At 42.7% G+C, this 19842-nt stretch overlaps 1 long non-coding RNA gene across 1 annotated transcript; it reads right to left on the reverse strand.

Moving 5' to 3' along the window:
• Positions 1 to 4752: 4752 nt before the first annotated feature.
• On the reverse strand, positions 4753 to 5517 carry LOC309688068. Its single transcript, XR_014270953.1, has 2 exons — positions 5133 to 5517; positions 4753 to 5001 (listed from the first exon to the last, which is right to left on the reverse strand). It is a non-coding gene; the product is annotated as an uncharacterized lncRNA (long non-coding RNA).
• Positions 5518 to 19842: the final 14325 nt, after the last annotated feature.

The following is a 19842-nucleotide window of genomic DNA, read 5'->3' on the forward strand; positions in this document are numbered from 1 at the left end:
TTTACCTGAGAGTGGAATAATGGTTAAGTCTGTGACAGCTGAACATATTTAAGGCTGCCAGTTGTCATTAGAGGATGGATTTTTGTGCTGTGAAGAAGCTCGACAAGTTAATTGTTTTAAGGAGAGCCATAGAGCAAATAAATACTTTGTTCCACTACACTTGCCTTGGTCTGTCTCACTGTGTTTCCAGCCGCTAAGGGCTGCCCTGTTACAAGTGGTGTCAGGAGTGTGTCACTCATGCCACAGTGAGAAGATGATGACAAGAGGTGGAAGAAAGCCAGGCCAAGAGGAGCAGCCTGATGAAGGAGTTGGAGCTTCATCTGAGCTAGAGGCCATGGCAGCAACAAGCCCTGAGGACAAATTGGAGGAGTTAACAGGGTTGGTGAAATCTCTTATGCGGTCTCAAGCAGCCAGAGACCAAAAGTGGGAGAAGGATTTGTCACGTCAGGAGCAAAGGTGGAAAGGCATGCAGCATCAATTTCAGCAAATCCAGCTACAAGTTAACGCTGTAACTGATAAGCCTGACCCACCAGAGGCGCCAGCGCCCCCTACAACATCTGAAGAACAAGAACTTGGATTCAATGGTGAAGACATTCCAGTGGCCAGTGGGTCCAGGTCTTTAATTGAACCAAAACTTTTTCCTCTGTCACCAGAAGATGACATTGAACATTTTCTGACTACGTTTGAAAGAATGGCAAACGTGTGTCGATGGCCCAGAGATGAGTGGGCTATTCGTCTGGTTCCCCTGTTGACAGGTAGAGCCCGCACAGCCTACATTCTTATGGCTTTAACAGACTCTGAGAATTATGATAAGGTGAAAGAGGCAATTCTGGCAAAATATGAGATCACTGCTGACACCTACAGACGCCGCTTCAGATCTCTGAAAGTGGAGCAAGGTGAGACGCCACGTGAACTTTATGTAAGATTGAAAGACCTGTTTTCAAGATGGATTAAACCTGAAAAATCAACTGTAGAAGAAATATCTGAGCAGATAATTCTGGAGCAGTTTTTGAGAATGGTTAATCCAGAGCTGGAGATTTGGATACGTGAGCATGACCCGAAGACTGCAAAGGAAGCAGCTAGCCTCGCAGAGGTTTTCACTTCAGCCAGAAAAGGAAGCAAGAGCACCTACTTCAGCCGGGAGACCCACTACGCCCAACCAAGTAAGTCCATTGGGGGTGAACAGGGTTCTGGTCAAGTTCAGGCTAGAAATCTTTCTAGTTCTAGGCAGCTCCCTTCCCATAGACCTCACAATGTGAAGAAATCCTTTAAGTCTTCAGTTCAGGATATTAAATGTTATCACTGTCATAACTTTGGCCATACACAACAATTTTGCCCTGCACTTAAGTCAAAACCATCTCTTTTATGTGCAGTTCCAAGACCAGCCACAGAGCCAGTAGGAAAGAAAGCTTGTACTGTCCCTGTTTTAATTAATGGGCGTAAAGACGAAGCTTTGCTTGACTCTGGGTGCTTCCAAACTCTTGTACACTCTAGCATAATTTCAGGAGAAAAGCTAAGTGGGGTTGGGGCTACAATAAGTTGTGTGCATGGAGACGAACACAGGTACCCCACTGCTGAGGTTTACCTGACAGTAGGAGGTCAAACCTACTTGTTAGTGGTAGCTGTTGTTCCCAGTTTGCCATATTCAGTGATACTTGGTAATGACATCCCCACCCTTTTTGATCTAATACACCAGTCAGATTATGACCCTCAAGTGAGTGCTGAGAAAGACATTCAAGGCTTAGGTGATGAATCTGGAAGCTCACTTCCTCTAGATATGACAGTTGAACCATTTAAACCCTGTCATGTAGTCACAAGAGCACAAAGTGCAAAGGAAAGGATGCAAGAACTGCCCTTTTTGAGGAGTCTCTCGAAACGGAGCCAGGGAAGATTAGGAAGTCTAGGGCTCAGAAAAGAAGAGAAAAGTTCAAAGGCTCAGGGGAAAAAGGTATAGCATTGTTTCCTAAGCCACATAACCAACTTGAGTTTGATGTTCCCTCAGATTTAGGTGCACTCCAAAGAAGCGACCCTACTCTAAAACCCTGGTTTGAGAAGGTAACAGAGGTAGAGGGGGCTAGTCAAGGTCAGGTAAGCTGTCTTGCAGACACTGTTTACTTGATTAAAGGAGGCATCTTGTACCAGAGAAAGGGGAAGTGCGAAGCTGTGGCACTCCCACAACAGTTCAGAGACAAAGTTATGGATTTGGGTCATTAAATTCCATGGGCAGGTCATATGGCTTTTCACAAAACACTGAATAGGATCAGCAGCCGTTTTGTTTGGCCAGGGATGTATGTCCAGGTTTCTGAGTTTTGCCATTCCTGTGAAAAATGTCAGTTGACCTCAGGCAAAGGAGTAGCGCGAGCCCAGTTGCAACCACTGCCAATTATTGAAACACCATTTGAGAGGCTAGGCATGGATATTGTGGGCCCTTTAGAGAGGAGCTCCACAGGTCATCGCTACATATTAGTCATATGTGACTATGCAACACGGTTTCCTGAGGCCTTCCCACTCAGATCAATTAAAGCTCGTCACATTGCTAATTGTCTTCTGCAGCTTTTCTCTAGGGTAGGCATACCAAGAGAAATTCTGACGGACTGTGGAACGAACTTTCTATCCAAGTTGTTGCAGCAGGTTTATAAGCTGTTAGGGATAAAGGGACTTAAGACCACCCCGTATCACCCCCAAACGGACGGGCTAGTGGAGAGATACAACCAGACTCTCAAAAGTATGCTGCGCAAGTTTGTCTCTGACACAGGTGCTGACTGGGATCAATGGCTGCCCTACCTTCTGTTCGCCTACCGGGAGGTCCCGCAGGTTTCCACTGGCTTCTCGCCTTTTGAACTTTTATACGGTCGCCAAGTGAGAGGCCCCCTGGATCTGCTTAAGGACTGCTGGGAGGAATCCAAAGCAGAGGGCGAAAACATCGCAGCCTACGTCATCACCATGAGAGAGAGGTTGGAGAAAATGGCATCATTGATGCAAGACAACATGAAAGCTGCACAAAAACATCAAAAGACTTGGTATGATCAGAAGGCCAGGGATAGGGTCTTCCTTCCAGGTCAGAAAGTACTGTTATTGCTTCCCACCAGCGATAACAAGTTGCTGACAAAATGGCATGGACCATACGAGATCGTCAGACAAGTGAGTAAAGTCACTTATGAGCTGAATATGCCAGAAAGAGTTAAAAAATATCAGACATTTCACGTGAACTTGTTGAAGGCATTCCACAGCCGACAAGAGCCGGTCTATCAGTTACTGGTGCGTTCAGTTAAGGATGAGGAGGTGACTGAGAAGTTCTTTCCAACTAACACTAACATTCAAGTTTGTGCTTCAGTTGACCTCTCTCATTTGTCTCCTACTGAGCAGGCTGATATAAAACCACTCGTGGACCCACAGCTCTTTCGAGAAACACCAGGCTTCACATCACTGGTTCAGCACAAGATACGGGTGAAGGAGGATGCACCCGTTCGACAAAAGAGTTACAGAATTCCTGAACGGTTGGTGCCAGTGCTACAGAAAGAAATAAAACTGATGTTGGACCTGGGAATCATTGAGGTGTCAAGCAGTGAGTGGTGCAGCCCGATTGTTTTGGTACCAAAGAAAGATGACACCCTGAGATTCTGTATTGATTTCAGATATTTGAATGCAGTATCCAAGTTTGATCCCTACCCAATGCCCAGGGTGGATGACCTGCTGGAGAGAGTTGGATCAGCAAGGTACATTACAACACTTGATCTGTGTAAAGGATACTGGCAAGTGGCTTTGGCGCCAGAAGCGAGAGAGCTGACAGCCTTCAAAACTCCTTTTGGTATGTACCAATTTAAAGTCATGCCATTTGGGCTTCAAGGTGCACCAGCGACATTCCAACGATTAATGGACCATGTACTGAGAGATGTGTCAGCATTCTCTGCAGCATATCTGGATGACGTGGTGGTGTACAGCCAGTCCTGGGAAGAGCATGTCATTCACCTACAGAAGGTGCTACACTCCATCAGAATGGCTGGACTGACTATCAATCCCAAGAAGTGCTCCATAGCCAAGAGAGAAGTGGAGTACTTGGGCTTTGCAGTTGGCTCTGGGAAGATAAAGCCGCAGGTTGGGAAGATTGAAGCAATTCAGTCCTTCCCAGTTCCGACAACAAAAAGGAAGGTGAGAGGTTTTCTGGGTCTAGTAGGCTGGTACCGGAAATTCATACCTTCTTTTGCAGAGCGATCCACTGTACTTAATAACCTCACAAAAGGCTCAGCCCCTAACAAAGTGCGTTGGACGGAAGACTGTGAGTGAGCATTCAGAGACCTCAAGGAAGCAGTTTGCACACATCCAGTTCTACACAGTCCAGACTTCAACAAGCCATTCATCTTGCAAACTGATGCTTCGGGAGTTGGCCTTGGTGCTGTCCTTCAGCAAGAGGTGGATGGTGAAAGAAGGCCTGTGGTGTTTGAGTCGGAAACTACTCGACAGGGAGACGAGGTACTCGACGGTGGAGAAAGAGTGCTTGGCCATGAAATGGGCTATTGAGGCCTTGAGGTATTATCTTCTGGGACGTCACTTCACTCTGGAGACTGATCATCGTGCCCTCCAGTGGTTGAACCACATGAGGGATGCGAATGCCCGCATTGCAGGATGGTACCGGTCTCTGCAGCCTTATGACTTTACGGTCCAGTATAGGCCGGGGAAGTCAAATGTGGTTGCTGATTGTTTATCTAGGATGACAGAGGACTGAAGCACTTCGTGCTTAAGAGAGGGAGGAGGAAATGTAAGGAAGAGGACTCCCTTACTGCATTTATTTATATTGTATTGTCTGTATAGCACTTTAGAGCACACCTTTCACTTTATTAAAAGCACCTTATCAAGCACTTTATGAGCATTGCACTTTAAGCATGGATTTGCACACAAGCAGTTTAAATATTTATTGTCTATTTATTGGGAATTTTAAAATCAGTTGGTAGCCTTATTTCAGATCCTGCACAGCTGCTCCTCGTCAAGGAATGTGGTGGTTGTCTGTCAGGAGAGAAGAATGGTGATTGAGATTGTGATTAAGGTTTACCAATAAGGAAAACTAATGCAAATGTGTGTGTGAAATCTAGGGAAAAGTGTTGCAAATAAGTGTTTGTAAGTTAATGATTACTCACCTTTCTTGCCTGTGTCCTCTTCAAGGTGTTTGGGCAAATGTTTCCCCGGGGGTCCAGACACCATTTAAAGGTTCCGGGAGAGACCATGGGTAAAGAGTGTGGTGAATCTTTTTGTGCTTGGGTTTCTGGGTTTTTATAATATTGGGTTTGGTGTAACATTAAAGTGTGAAGTATTTATTAATATGTAAATGTGAAAATGTATTTATGTATTTATTTATTCTTATTGATATATTGTATACTGTGGTGGAAGGTTGGGATTTAAGAATTTACCTGAGAGTGGAATAATGGTTAAGTCTGTGACAGCTGAACATATTTAAGGCTGCCAGTTGTCATTAGAGGATGGATTTTTGTGCTGTGAAGAAGCTCGACAAGTTAATTGTTTTAAGGAGAGCCATAGAGCAAATAAATACTTTGTTCCACTACACTTGCCTTGGTCTGTCTCACTGTGTTTCCAGCCGCTAAGGGCTGCCCTGTTACACAATGTAACCATAAGTGTTCTAAATATCAGCTGAAGATACTGTGTGGCTGAACAGCAGGAAAGCATATATACAGTGCTTTTCACAAAATACATATTTGGAGCACTGAAGAGGAAAGTCAAACCCTTCTCAGCCTGAAGGCTCACGCAGCAGACGCAGGGTGGATCTAAAAATGCAACCCACCGCCTTTTGAGAAACTCGATCAGCAGTTCCACCTGCTTTTATTGATTAAAAAAAACTGCAGCACAAACACACACACACACAAACTGAAAATGAAAAAAGAAAAGCTGAAGCATATAGAAACAGACTCGTGGGGACATCATAATGCTTTCCCTAGCAGCAAGAAAGAGCTGGTTTAACCCTAACCATCAAAATGAATGCATAACCCTTTTAGGCTAACTGTAATCCTGACACTAAAACCACATTTCGAGCCTCAAAAATACCTTCAAACTCATGGGGACTAGGATTTCATCCCTCTAAGTCAGCAGTCCCCAACCCCGGGCGTTCGTGGTTGGGGGTTGTTTGGTACCGGGCCATGAGAGTTGAGGCTCAGGTGTGAAATGTATGGTTTTCAGGGATTTTATCGTTATTTTTTAAAATATTTTTTATCGTTAACTCCGTTTCCCTGGGACTCTTCCCGTGTGTTATGAATAAATCTTCTTTTTTGGTAATGGTTTTATTTTGTTGTATTTATCCGCAACATCTTAAAGGCCGGTTTGTGAAAATATTGCCGGACATAAATCGGTCTGTGGCGCAAAAAAGGTTGGAGACGGCTGCACTAAGTGACTGTTGGTCCCCAAAAGTATAGTAGCATTCTGTCCTCACAAAGATGTCTAAACATGCCCGCGGACAGACACATGCCATCACAAAATCTGTGTTTGGTGAAACTAATCTCTGATGAAAAGCACGTCTTAATTTTTCTTCTAGATGACGTTTAGACGTGTCATCATGTTTGACTGTCAGCACTGAGGACGGTTTAGTGCAGGGGTAGGCAACTCCAGGCCTCGAGTGCCGGTGTCCTGCAGGTTTTAGATCGCACCCTGGGTTAACACACCTGAATCAAATGATTAGTTCATTACCAGGCCTCTGGAGAACTTCAAGAAATGCTGAGGAGATCATTTAGCCCTTTAAATCAGCTGTGATGGATCATGGACACATCTAAAACCTGCAGGACACCGGCACTCGAGGCCTGGAGTTGCCTACATCTGGTTTAGTGGATCAGAACTCTAACACCTGGATCACGTAGGCACAGATAGCAGCAATAACTGGTGCAAAGTGGTGGTCATTTCACTCTTCAGCACAAAAACTGAGAAAAAATGATGAACTGAACACAAGCTGCACAAACTCTCACGTGTGACAGATCTATACAAATTTTAAAAGTTCTTGTTTCGAATAAGATGTTGCAGAAAATTGTGAATTCATGCTCATCAGAGGAGCAGCTACACCATTAACAGCTGGGATTATGGTCGAAGTGAAATTAGTTTTACTGATTTTGATGACTTGGACAGTAAGCTGAGTGTGACTACCTCTCCCATTACTCTCACTGTGTTTTACAGCCTGCTCCTGGATCAACATCACTGGAAAAGGCAAGAATATTGAAATGGAAAAATATACTGTGTAAACCAAAACAAATAACTACATTGGTTTAATTACAGCTGGAATCATTTGGGAGAAATATAATCCAGGTGTCAGCTGGATTTGAACTTTTACCATCTCGGCTAAAATCAGCAGATAACCAGATTTAAGAGCTACTGTTGGCCTTAAAACTCAAACTATAACACATTTGGAGTCTTTTCAAGAGAAGATTATAAATTGGAAAGTGTTCAGACGTGACCCTTCTCACCTAATCTCTAATATCAAAAATGTTTCCGTGTCATGCGATGATCCATCTGTGACCGACCAAGCACGTCAAAAGGAAAAAGAAATCAACTAAAACACGCACAGGAACGCAAAGACAACTTTTTAATTCCTGTTTACCATGAATATGTACACATAATTAAACAATCAGCAAACAACAACAACCCGACTCATGTATGTCTGGGTATTTTTCTGTGTACCAAAACTGCAGGACAAAAACAACGGCTGATAAAACACAATGAGGACTCAGAGGGAAAAACCCCCAAAACAAAACAACAAAACAGAAAAATCCAAACAAACCGCACAAATCTTTGTTACAAAGACTCAGCTAGTGAGGTTTTTTTCAGGTTAATAATTATTTTACTGTGTATCAGATGCTGTTGGGGTTGCAGCCTGAAACCACTATCTTACCCTTCATCGGAGAACTTCCAAGCAACACGAACACAAAACTGTAAATGGAGAAATGAGGAGCTCATGATGGATAGATGGAAGAGTTGATGGCTGGGATGTGACTGTGGAGCAGCAGTTAGCATAATACTGATTAGGCTGTTAATGCGCAGAGACAGACCTTTAGCCAGCTTTCATTTATGACTTTAACTTGGAAAACACAACCTTTAGACCAGTGCTTCCCAACCGGTGTGCCGTGGAAGATTATCTGGCTCCACCTGATTAGTACTCTTTGTAAGAGGCACAATGACTACTTTCTCTTCCACTAGAGGGCAGTACAACCACCTGCTCTAATTAAAAGTGTCGAGAGCTGCCAGTAGAACAGAAGAAGACGAAGAATAAAATTACATAATAGTCATACTGTGAGACAACACAGCGCGTAACAGCAATAGATGAATATTTGAAAAGCTAAAGTAGTCAGTCTGACCTGGTCCTGGAGAAGATTCCGACCCAGATGAAGGTTCTAACTTGAGTAGTGGTCCGAAGAAAGCAAAAAAGGTATACAGGGGACAAACTGAGCCAAGTCCACTATGCCTGGTGTGCAGGGAAAAAATGATCAATATGCTTTTTGTGCCATTTTTGTTTGATGGTGTGCTGAGTGATTTTTCTAGTGTGAAATATGTGGCGTGGCTCCAAAAGGTTGGGAAACACTGCTTTAGACAAACCTGTCCCTGTTTCTGATTGGTCCAGTGCTGCAAACCCCACCTCCTTCATGAAAACTTGGTCCTAGGATAGGTAGTAAGTCAACCCTGGTTTTTCCAGAGTTGATAACCACATTCATGTTAGCCTAATTTATGACAGTACATTTTATTTATGGGTGTATTTAAAAGTTGGAAGACACCAAAGAACTTAAAGATGTTAAGCTTAGTGATGCCAGATAAGGAAAAAGCTTCTGTGTGTTGTATTTGCTTCATTGTGTTTCTTCACAGATACAGAAACACAGACTTGAAAAGTTTCTGTCAAACTGATCCATTTACAAACACTTAAAAAAAACCCTGTTAAGCATTTGAGTGCTGAAACTCATGATTAAATCTAGAAACTCTGCTAATTATTCAGAGAGATTAGGAGGGATTTAGACTGTGATGACACGCAAACATTCACACACACACTCAGAGCTGCATGCAAGTCTCCTCGGGGATTTGTGGGCCTCAGTGCAAAGATGATGCGGTTTTATTGTCGTTCCTCTCCAGAGATCGGCTCCACTTTTTTCTGTGAATATTTAAACCCAAGATAGATGCTGACTCTGTGATATTCACAACTCCTTACAGCTCCCAGTTTTTCATCTTAATGTTTCTTTTCATTTCTCAAAAAAAAAAAAAAAATTAATAAATAAATTGCGTGTTTCTTTCTTTCCTTTGGTTCACGCCACATTCAGCCCTTTATACAATTTTGCACACCGACCTGTTCGGTCTCACTACAGACATAAACTAAGCAGCGAGCAGGTATTGTCTTTTATCAAGCTGATTTGTGGATCTGTAAAGTAGAGCTCTTATCTCTGTGTGACTTCAGCCTGCAGCGATCTCCAACAGCAGACTGAGACAATTCCACTTAAACCATTTTAAATGAGCTTAAGGCCAGTTAAGCTCAGCGTTATTTTCTTCAATAAATGACCGTTTTATCTACAAGCCGAGATTCCTTTAATCTTCCACATTAATTCAGGGCTTCAAAGTTTTAGAACATTTGACAAAAGTCATCCAGACAGCAGCGCACAAAATGATTCTGCCTGCTCTGCTAAAACACAGAGCTGATCGGCTCTGTGCGTGCGTGTGTGTGTGCGTGTGTGCGTGCGTGTGCCATGTTTACATATCTTTGTGGGGACGTAAAAAATGAAGTTTACTATTCTTGGTGGGACCAACAGCTCTTATGGGGACAAAAGTGGACATCCTCAAGAGTTTAAAGACATTTTTGAAGCTCATAATTTGGTTTTAGTGTCAGGAATACAACAAGGTCATAGTTTGGTTTAGGCTCAGGGTCAGGGTTAGCATTATGTCACTTAGATGTCCTCACTAAGATAGGAAAACGAGTGAGAGAGAGAGAGAACAGGTGGGATTTCAGCATCTGCTCTCCTCAAGAGGAAAACTTGCTTGACAGATCTGCATTCGGTCTCTTTCTCACACACACACACACACACACACACACACACACACACACCCCCCCCCCCCTGTTCTGGATAAGAGAGAAGCATAAAAACATTAAACAGAGCAAGACAAAGCTATTCTACCCCCAAACTCTGAAATTATTTAAACCTGCTCTGTTTATGCATCAAAGGCGTTCGGGACATGTTTTCTTCCTCTGTGGACGCAGAACACTTTGCATGAGTCATCAACAACTTGTGTGGGTTCATTTGGATCTCCTAAAATCTTCACAGCTGACTAATTCCAAACAGCAACAACTACACAGGAAGCATTTTTCAGATACATGTTAATCACAGATAAATCACAATCAAATGCTTCATAGATCAAAGTGTGTATTTTTTAATATATATATTTATGTATTTCTTCTCAATTAGAAATGAGGTGTTGATGTGTTTAAATGGACAAATAAGAGGCAATATGAAGTATACTCACTCTTTGTTCACATAGCGCTGTGATTGTGACTGAGATTAAGAGAACATTGGTACATTAAGGTTTTTTCAGTTATGTTCAATTCTGGGTACCTCGGTGTTTCAGGGGAATGTCTTTATTGATGATTTGTGCCACCTAAAGAGTTTACAGGAGGCTGAGGGGTAGCGCTGCTGACCACCAGGATTTGAATACGAAGTCCAGACAAAGCCAGCTAGTGTATCATCTTAGAGGAGAAGTAATAAATACTACTCAGGGTCTCAGTGGTGGGATGAGCCCTTACAAGCCAGGAATGAAATTCCATTTTCATTGGATTTTTTATTTTATTTTTTTTAAATTCTAGGTTATTAGTGTCATAATTAAAGTTCATGAAAAAACATTGGTTGCAATTGAATATTGACTCCACTTTCAGCCCTTACAAATGACAAATGGTATAGCCCACCCCACACTCCCACTCTCCTTTACAGCACAGCTGATTTCTAATATCCAGCTGACAGCTAATGCCACCACGACTCATGTCTGTGCGCAGGAAACCAAATTCAGGCAAGAGAAGGCAAACTGAAGGAAGTCAGAATTTCTTTCAAATGAGGTGAGCAGGGCAAAATTAACAGGTTAAGAATATTTTAGCTAACAGCAGCTGTTAAAAACATTGAGCCAGCATCATGTGTGACCATATATCTACTCAGCACAACTTTGCACCATGAAACGCGTCGCCTTTAATTTCAGAAACAGCCACAGAGTGAAACAACGGCAGCCCGTCTCTCTCCAAACCATGTGACACGAGGTGAGCTCATATAGTGGCAGCTAAAGGTTGTTTGAGCAATCATTTAAATCAATAACAGTTTCAAATAGAAGCTTAGCAGCACTAACACAAAGCAGCATTAAACTTTATTGTATGCGGGGTCAGCAGTTCTCAGCTGATGTGCAATGAGGTTTGCAGGACACTATGAGAGGTAGCCATCTATGTTATGTAATGTTAATGACATTATTTACAATGAATCTGGTGCACTTTGGTGATCTGGTTGGACCTCTGATGTGCCCAACAGCAAACAGGTTGAAAACATTTGGCAGGTTTTGAGGGTAACGTCGATGCTGAGTGCTTCGTTCACACACAGAGGTCTGCGTGTAGTTCAGACAGTGAACGAGAGGATGTGAGAGATGATGGAAGTGAAGAGGGAGAGGAAAGTGAAGGTTTTTCTGAGGGTGATGAGGAGAGGGTGGAGCATGTTAGACAAGCGCTACAAAACTAAAATAGCATTTTTACACCACAGGAACCATAAATACTACACTGATGTTTTTATAAGTAATGCAGTTTTAAGGTTGAAACACTCATAACCATAACTGCAGACTAATGCATTAAGAGAGAGATGAACTAGGAGGAGATGCATTACAGACATATGGAGTGTGATGCTATGCTACTGTGTGTTGGGCTCCAAGAGCTGCCAAACATCTCAAAATATGCTTGAAAGCATCTTGTGTAGACACACACAAAACACTATATATTAATATATAATAACATGTTTTTCAGTGGGACGGTCTCATCACATCATGGATTTACCTCATTTAAAAAGAAAAGCTTGTAAGTAGAACTTTGTTCATATTAGCTGTTAAACCATCAGTGTGTGGAAACATAATTAGTATTAAATATAGACTGTATATGAATGATGGTGTGCATAGCAGTTATTACTCATACTTAGTTTTCCTCTGTTTCTCAGTCAGAGTCCCACTTGAGACTGCACTGAGTGCTTATATGCTAGCAACCTGTCATGCTGTGCTACACTGGCCCACACTCCCATCAGGCACGTGTTCACTGAGCTCAGAGCATTGCAACCAATGACTGCTTTTCTGAAAGCCAGAAGCCACTTCCATCTTTTAGATACAGTCAATGTTGCTAAAGCTGTTGTGTAAACCAGCTGCAGTGCTCTGAAGCTGCAACATGTAAATGTCTGTCCCTTCACTTTGACTGTATGTTTGTCTCCTGATCGCCAACAGCTGTGCCAAAAACAAACAGCAGAGGGTTAAGCAAGATTCTGACAAACTAACTGACATGCAGTTGAAAACATTTCCTGTTTTTACAGTTAGGGTTATCACTCATCATGACTTAGTGCTCACAGCTTCAGAATACTAAACTGTGAGATTAATAACAATCAGAATGCTCGAATGAGTAAGAACCAGAGCTGAGACATTTCATTTCATTTACCTGCCATGGTTGGTGCAAAGTTTTAAAGCGAGCTGGTTTCTGGCATCAAGGGAAAAAATAAACAGGCAGTAAAAGGAACTTGCATTCAGAAGTCATGTGATGAACAAAAGGCACTGCAGTGGAAGGAGATCCACAGTTCACAATAGAGAAAAAAGTAACCAAACAGACAAAGCCAGCTGGAGACTGCAAGGAGGATGAGGAAATAAAGACTGAGAGGAGACATGCATACTAAGTACACACCAGGGAGAATGATAATGGGAGACAGGTGAACTCAATCAAGACAAAAGCAAGTGCAGGAAAAGGAACAAAAGCTGGGAATAAAAACACAGCGAGACACGTGAAGATGGCTAACCTTCAAATTAACTACACTCAAAGAAGGACAGCGTGCAGTTAAGAAACATTTGTGAGGCAGAAGAGAACCTGCCTGCCTGCATGAGGGAATCTCATCTCTGGAGATATTTTAAGAACTACTATTTAAGAAACCAGACTGCTGACATTTGTCCTCCTCCACCCACCTGCAGAACTGCACCAGCTGCTAACAGTGCATATGTCTTACCCAGCTTCAAGTGAGCTCAACTAGCTTTGTGTTGCCACTCCCTTCTGTTTAACTCACTTGACTGTGAGGCTGGAGCCAACCTTTCACTTGCATCGCCGTTTGTCCGCTGAGCTGAACAGCGGCTTCGCTCCATTTAAGCAGAGTGGTTGGGTTTCTGACAGCTCGAAAAACTCAGTGCGATCGAGATAAACTGCTGGGAAAATGGCTGCAAAAGCGCACTGGATAGCTTAATTTTAACACTGGAAAGTGGACTGATTTAAAGATGTTGCACATACTGTGTGCATCTGGTGAAAGTGTTCATAATCGCTCATCCATTATATTTGGTGTTTGGCAACTTGTGCGATAATCAAGGATCAGTATTTTAAAATAAAGTGTGGAGTTGTGGAGGTGATTTTAAAGGATTTGCATGCTTCAGGCAGACAGAGCTCTTTCCACAGTTCACTGGCAACACAGGAGGAAGATAAAGAGCATCAGTGTGCAGCATCTCCTGACAGGATCAGCTTTAGCAGCGTACAATTGTGCATTAAACTGAAATCAAAAGGGAAACTCTGCTGTGGGATGAGATTCATTTTATAAACAGACTCTCACTGAGCAGAACCTGCAGCGTTCAGGTCGGTAAGCTTCCGCTCTCACCTCTACTGAGCACTGACCTGATTTGTAAACCTAATAAATTGAAATTTCAGAACCCTGGGTACTCTGCAGCAAAGCATGACTGATTTATTGCGAGCATAAAGCTAAACAAAATTCACTCTGTGTTGCATTGAACCTGGTGTGCCCCTCAAAAGAGCAAAAGATTGGAGACGTGGGTGTAAAAATCCTGCCTGACTCAGGGACGCTGGCAGCCAGAGAGACTGAGGCTTGATTTAGTGGTTCATTTGTTTTTTGGGAAACAAACAGGAGAAAGGATGATGGATCTCACCCAACCACCACGTCTTATTCCTTTTAAATAATGCAGAAATGTTATCCATTTCCAAAGATGCCTCAAACCAGAGCAGGAAATAATCTGCTCTGGGACATCCTGGAATACACAATAAGGTAAAAATATGCTACTGTAATCTTTTTGCGGTTTTCATATTACACTGGGATCAAGATGACATTTCAGTTCACACATCACGTAAATACCGCTTTAGTCTTCTGAAGGAGGTTTGTGGGATTTGGGAATCATAACCCTGATGATGTCAGACGTTATGTTGGCTCAAGTTTCTAATCCAAGACATGAGATGGAGCTTCCTGACAAGATAGGCAATCTGGAAAGTGTAGGAATCATTTTTTAGGGGGGATTGTTGTATTTCACCAGGGACTAATTTGATGTCTCAGTGTCAGGTGTTGGAAGTTTATAATATATATTTATATTCCCGCTCTGTCCACCTGCATATAGAGGGTCGTGTTTTTCAGGTAACTGTTCGGCATGGTTGGGACGCTCGTTTTTTGCAAACTTGGTGCATCATCTGACATGTCAAGTATGCAATACTATAGTAACTGTAATCAAATACAGGTATTTTAGTCCATCTGCTGCTCTCTCTCCTTCTAACCAACTCTTCTTGGCTTTTTGGTTTGCTACATCGTTGCTCCACCCAAACACCACAGCGCTCATTACTCTGTCCTGTTCGTGCATGTTTTCACAGATTGAACTCTTTAGGTAAATTACTGTTTTCTCAGTTCTGTGTTTGGCACAGCTGGTGCAAAAATGTGACCTCTGCAGGAATCACAGGTCACAGGTTCAGATGCAGGACGAGCAGCATGCTTGTTATGGCACCACCTTGTCTGAGACCAGCAGCAAAAGTTCAGGCAGACACATAATTAAGGTCACACGTTCAACCGAAAGAACCCAAAATCACATCACAGAGACAAATGTTGAATGCCTAAAAAGGTAAAAGGCTAAAAAAAACAAGAGTAAAAAAGTCGACCTGCATTTAACCAGCACAGAGTGTGAGAAGCTAATATGGGAGAAATCTTGCTTTCTGAATACAGTGCATTGCATCTGAGGTCAGAGCTGTCATTGTAGAGCGAAGGTGTGATGCTGCAAAGCTGCATGCATGCACCGCACCAATGTCCCAGCAACTACTGAAATCAAAGCTACAGCTCCTCATTCACTTAGACACGGCTTTGTTTCTGCAAGGAAACAATTATTATTATTATTATAATTATTAACATTTGTTAGACTACAGTAATAGATTACATGGATTGTAATGAAACTGCTGGACAAACTGCTCCTCACAGCTCTGTGCAAATGACACCTCCTAATATATTCTGTAAGCCTGCGTCTGTCCCCAGACTGCTGCTCTAGATAAGTGCGTTCTGTTTCAACTTGCCTTATTAAATCGGCTAAAAATAAAGTGACATCTCAGTTCCAAAACACCGTGCAGGCTGCAACACAGGCGTGCGAGTGCGTGATTGACTTGCAGAGGTGGAAACCCAGGTATCTCCCAAGCATGAATAATAATAATAATAATAATAATAATAATAATAATAATAATAATATGGATTGCATTTATAAAGCGCTTTTCGGGGCCCTCAAAGTACAATTCCACTATTCATTCACTCTCACATACACACTGGTGGAGGCTACGGTTGTAGCCACAGCTGCCCTGGGGCAGACTGACAGAAGCGAGGCTGCCATATCGCGCCAGCGTACCGTACTGTCTCACAAACACATGCACAGAAGGCATATTAAGCTCCCCGTGTAATTTAGAGAGGACCACTAAATATTCAGTGTAAGCGCTACCCTTGCCACAGGCTGGACACACAGACACAGTAATGTAAGAATACACAAACACACACACACACACACACAGCTCCTGATAAAAATATCAGAAGCTGTGCTTGACTAAAGAGGTGAAAGAGAAAATTGTTTTTTCACTGTCAGACAAATCTCAGGAGTAAACTCCTCTCTGAATCCTCCCCTCGCCTTCTCACCACTAATCTCTTCCCAAAGTCTTGTTCTTCTCTTGTCACCTCTCAGGATGTTTAGTGTTTTGCTCAAGGACACCTCAGCATCAGGAGCGGTCGCCTACGGCAGCAGTCATCAGGGCGAGTCACGAATACAGAAAATTTGGCTGAACCCGAACACGCTTTCTGCCGTCCCTCCTCACGCACGCACACCTGTCAAAGGAGACGTGTTCAGCTTATTAAGTCCTCCCACTCTGAGAGTCCCCGTATCAAATCATCAGTTATCCATTATGCTTTTTTACTTTCATGCCACCTTTCTGTCTGTGGGTGATGATCACAGTGAGTGCTTCATTTCTTTTGCGTGTTGCAGTTGATCGCGTTGAGGTGTGTGGGCAGCATCGGTGATCACATTTATCACATGTGCTTCAGTAAGTGAAGCAGTGTCTTTTAGTGTCTCCGGGATCTCTACATGTTTCCTGGGCCACAATTTCACTACCGAATCATAAATGACAGGCTGTAATTCCTTGAGATATCACCTCTGGGCATGGTTTTGATTGACCATTGGACTGGTGTAGTGACACACAAAACTTGGTGCCTCTGTCTCAATGACTCTCTGCGGATGTATTTCAATCTTGTTTATTTGTGTAGAGCCATCACAGCACCAAATGACTTCAACAGTCTCCCTTCCATATTTGCTCTGCCTCACAGAATGAGTGTGAATACATTTGGGAGGATGTCATCCTCTCACCCTCCCTCTGTCGCTCCCCCTCCTGTTTGCATGTCAGGATGCAGCACATGAATCACTGCTAGGACTCATACCTGCTGTGTGGCAGGAGATCTCTCTCTCACTCACTCACTCACTCACCTGTGCTGTATAAATTATTTAGTGTGATATCAGAGAAAGGTCTTCTTTAGACTGTGAGGCTGCATTTACACCTCAGCTTCTGACTTCAACATGTGATTCTCAAAGTGTGTGTGTCTCTCAGTGTGTATTTTTCTTTGTGTGTCAAGGGGATGTCTCTTGCTTCCTGTGTGGCACGATGCAGATACCTTGAACAAAAATAAATGCAGATTTGTAAAAGCTGATTGTTTTCACCCAACATATTGTGCGTGCGTGTGCGTGCATGCGTGTGTGCGCTTCTGTATTCCACCCATGGTCACAAAAGAGGCAGGTGTAGCCTTAGGTGACATCACCAGTGACACATTTTGAGGCTAACAGTGAGCAGCAGACGTTTTTAGATCATGTTCATACTGACATGTTAAAGGTTTTGTCATGTGGCACATGCAGACTGCATCACGTCCCCACATGGCTGCACAAATATATTTAGCATTAAAATGAATGTGGGCTATGCTAAAAGAGAGCTAAATAATGACTATACATGTCCACTGTGAGATCATCATCATCATCGTGTCTCACAGCATTGTGGCCCCACCACGCTGGTGTTTTGGATGCAGAAATGACCATATTTGGATAAGAGACTGGCGTGCTAATTTATAAACAGCGCACAGTGAGAGGTCCAGTTCAGTGACTCAGCCTACTGATCAGCTCCAAAGCTCCACCTCGCTCCAGCATCCATGAGGATTAAAGGAAGTTGAAAACTTTTTCAGAGTTGTTGTGAAGGTGGAAAGTACCCATGGGGGCCAAAAACTGTCCAAAACTGAGTCTGTTCTCATAAAACACTCATGTTAAAAAGCTCAACATTACAGCAGATTTCAACATGCTTACAGCATTCACTTTACAGCAAACTCACAGCTTCATAATAAATGTGTGGAGGGGATTTGTTTTTAACTTAACTGTTTAAATGTTAAAGGCTGCTGCTGGCTGTCTGTGAACTTTGCCTCAGTGTCGGTCACTGGACCCCTCTGCCATGTTTGTGCTGTCATTCTGCAATTTTAATTAGTCTCCTTAGACTAACAAAATAATGCAACTATTTTTGCAGTTAATTGTACTAACAGTACACCCAAACAGCGTGAGCTCCAGTGCTGGTAGGTGAAACTCTGCTATTTTATTTGAATCTTATTTTGCACTAATTAGCGGATATCTGTGTCTCTGCAATGAACTGATATATCTGTGGATACGCCTTGTCAGCACAACTTGTTTGTGTTAGCTAATAATTATAAATATGGTCACTCCAGATATAAAAAAATAAAATAATAAAAAAAAAACAACTATTACCTTTATGGTTTAATTACTTAAACTGGGTTTAAATTAATAGTATACGACAGAATTCAGAACACATGTTAAATGAACCTTTCAGATGGTTACGAGCACAAATGTTAGCTATTAACACATCGACATGAAGTCATGTCACTGTGGGCTTTGATTAGTATGTGGTTCAGGTCTTATCACATTTTGGTATTGGCTGCTTTTTGTTAGTTTATCCTGATAAGGGTCGCCTGTCCATACATCTCCAAACCCACTCCCTCCCACCCTTTTATCCATCGTTCCACAACCAGTATATGTATTCATGTATTCCCAGCGCTTGCAGTGCCGGGACTGCTCTCTGTTTGATCTCCTCTGTGGCAGCCAAAGGTCCCTGGGCTCTCTCCTTTGTTGTCTGCCTCCTCTAACTGAGATCACCCTCAAACTACAAAACCTTGCTTAGCAGACGTCCACATCAGTGCTGGATAACATGTTGGGGTTAGGGTTGTTATTCCAATCACTCTACAAGCAGAATGACCATATGATGGAACTCTGAGAGGAAGCTGAAAAAAGCACCTGCAGTTCCCTGTAACCGATTTAGCCACCAGCTACTCTCCCGCTGCAATCCCTGGTTGTACTGCACAGTCTAGTCTGGGTTTAAAACTTTAGATCGCTCTCAAACAGGTGGAAATGTGTCTCATATGAAGAACTCACAGGTGAGCAGAGACTTTGAGAAAGAGCTTAAAGGAGAACTTTTACATTCAAAGGGGAGACGGATGAAGTGGTTCAGCATCTTCTCTGTGTTAGCTGGGAGATGATCCCAAATACATTGGAGGAAGTATATGCCATGAGCTCAAGGATGGGACTGAGAAGACTATTAACTACAGATCTTAGATCAGATCTGAAACACTGACAAGACTTTGACTTCCTGTTGAATTAGATTAATTCTATGTTTTGTCATCAAAGACAGTTAGGATTACTCGTCCTTTAAATAGTTTGGAAAGCTTGTCCTTGTATTCATCACCGTAGTTTTCCTGTATCCTCTGTCTTTGTGGATAAAGTACGTTACATTTTGAAAATCAGTGTGATGGGTTTGTAGCATAAACCTATTCGCTGGAACGTTGAAGGCAATATAATTACACCGCAAAGCAAGACACGAAGTAGGCAAGCTTCATGTTACTCGTGCACGGGAGAGAACCGGACAAACGCCGTTCCTTCGCTTGGCCCCAGTTGCTCTCGTCCGTTCTCCCGTATCACTGTCCTTTTATTGAGGTTACATGAATATGCATAGGTTCATTAACATATGACGTCTACATACACAAAGAGTACCTTGTGTGTGTGTGTGTGTGTGTGTGTGTGTGTGTGTGTGTGTGTGTGTGTGTGTGTGTGTGTGTGCGCGCGCGCGCGCTACTGCTGATCAAAGGGTCATAAAAGCACACAAGCAAACATCCTTGGTCAGGAAGAGGGTAGACCCCCCCTCATCCTAGATAACACAGTAAGGAAGTCTAGCAGTTCATTTATACACAAAAAGCACTTAAACTAAAACAAATGTAACTACGTTAATCCTACCATAACAATTAA

Source organism: Aulonocara stuartgranti (assembly GCF_965226115.1).
Source record: "Aulonocara stuartgranti genome assembly, chromosome: 14".
Classification (NCBI taxonomy): domain Eukaryota; kingdom Metazoa; phylum Chordata; class Actinopteri; order Cichliformes; family Cichlidae; genus Aulonocara; species Aulonocara stuartgranti.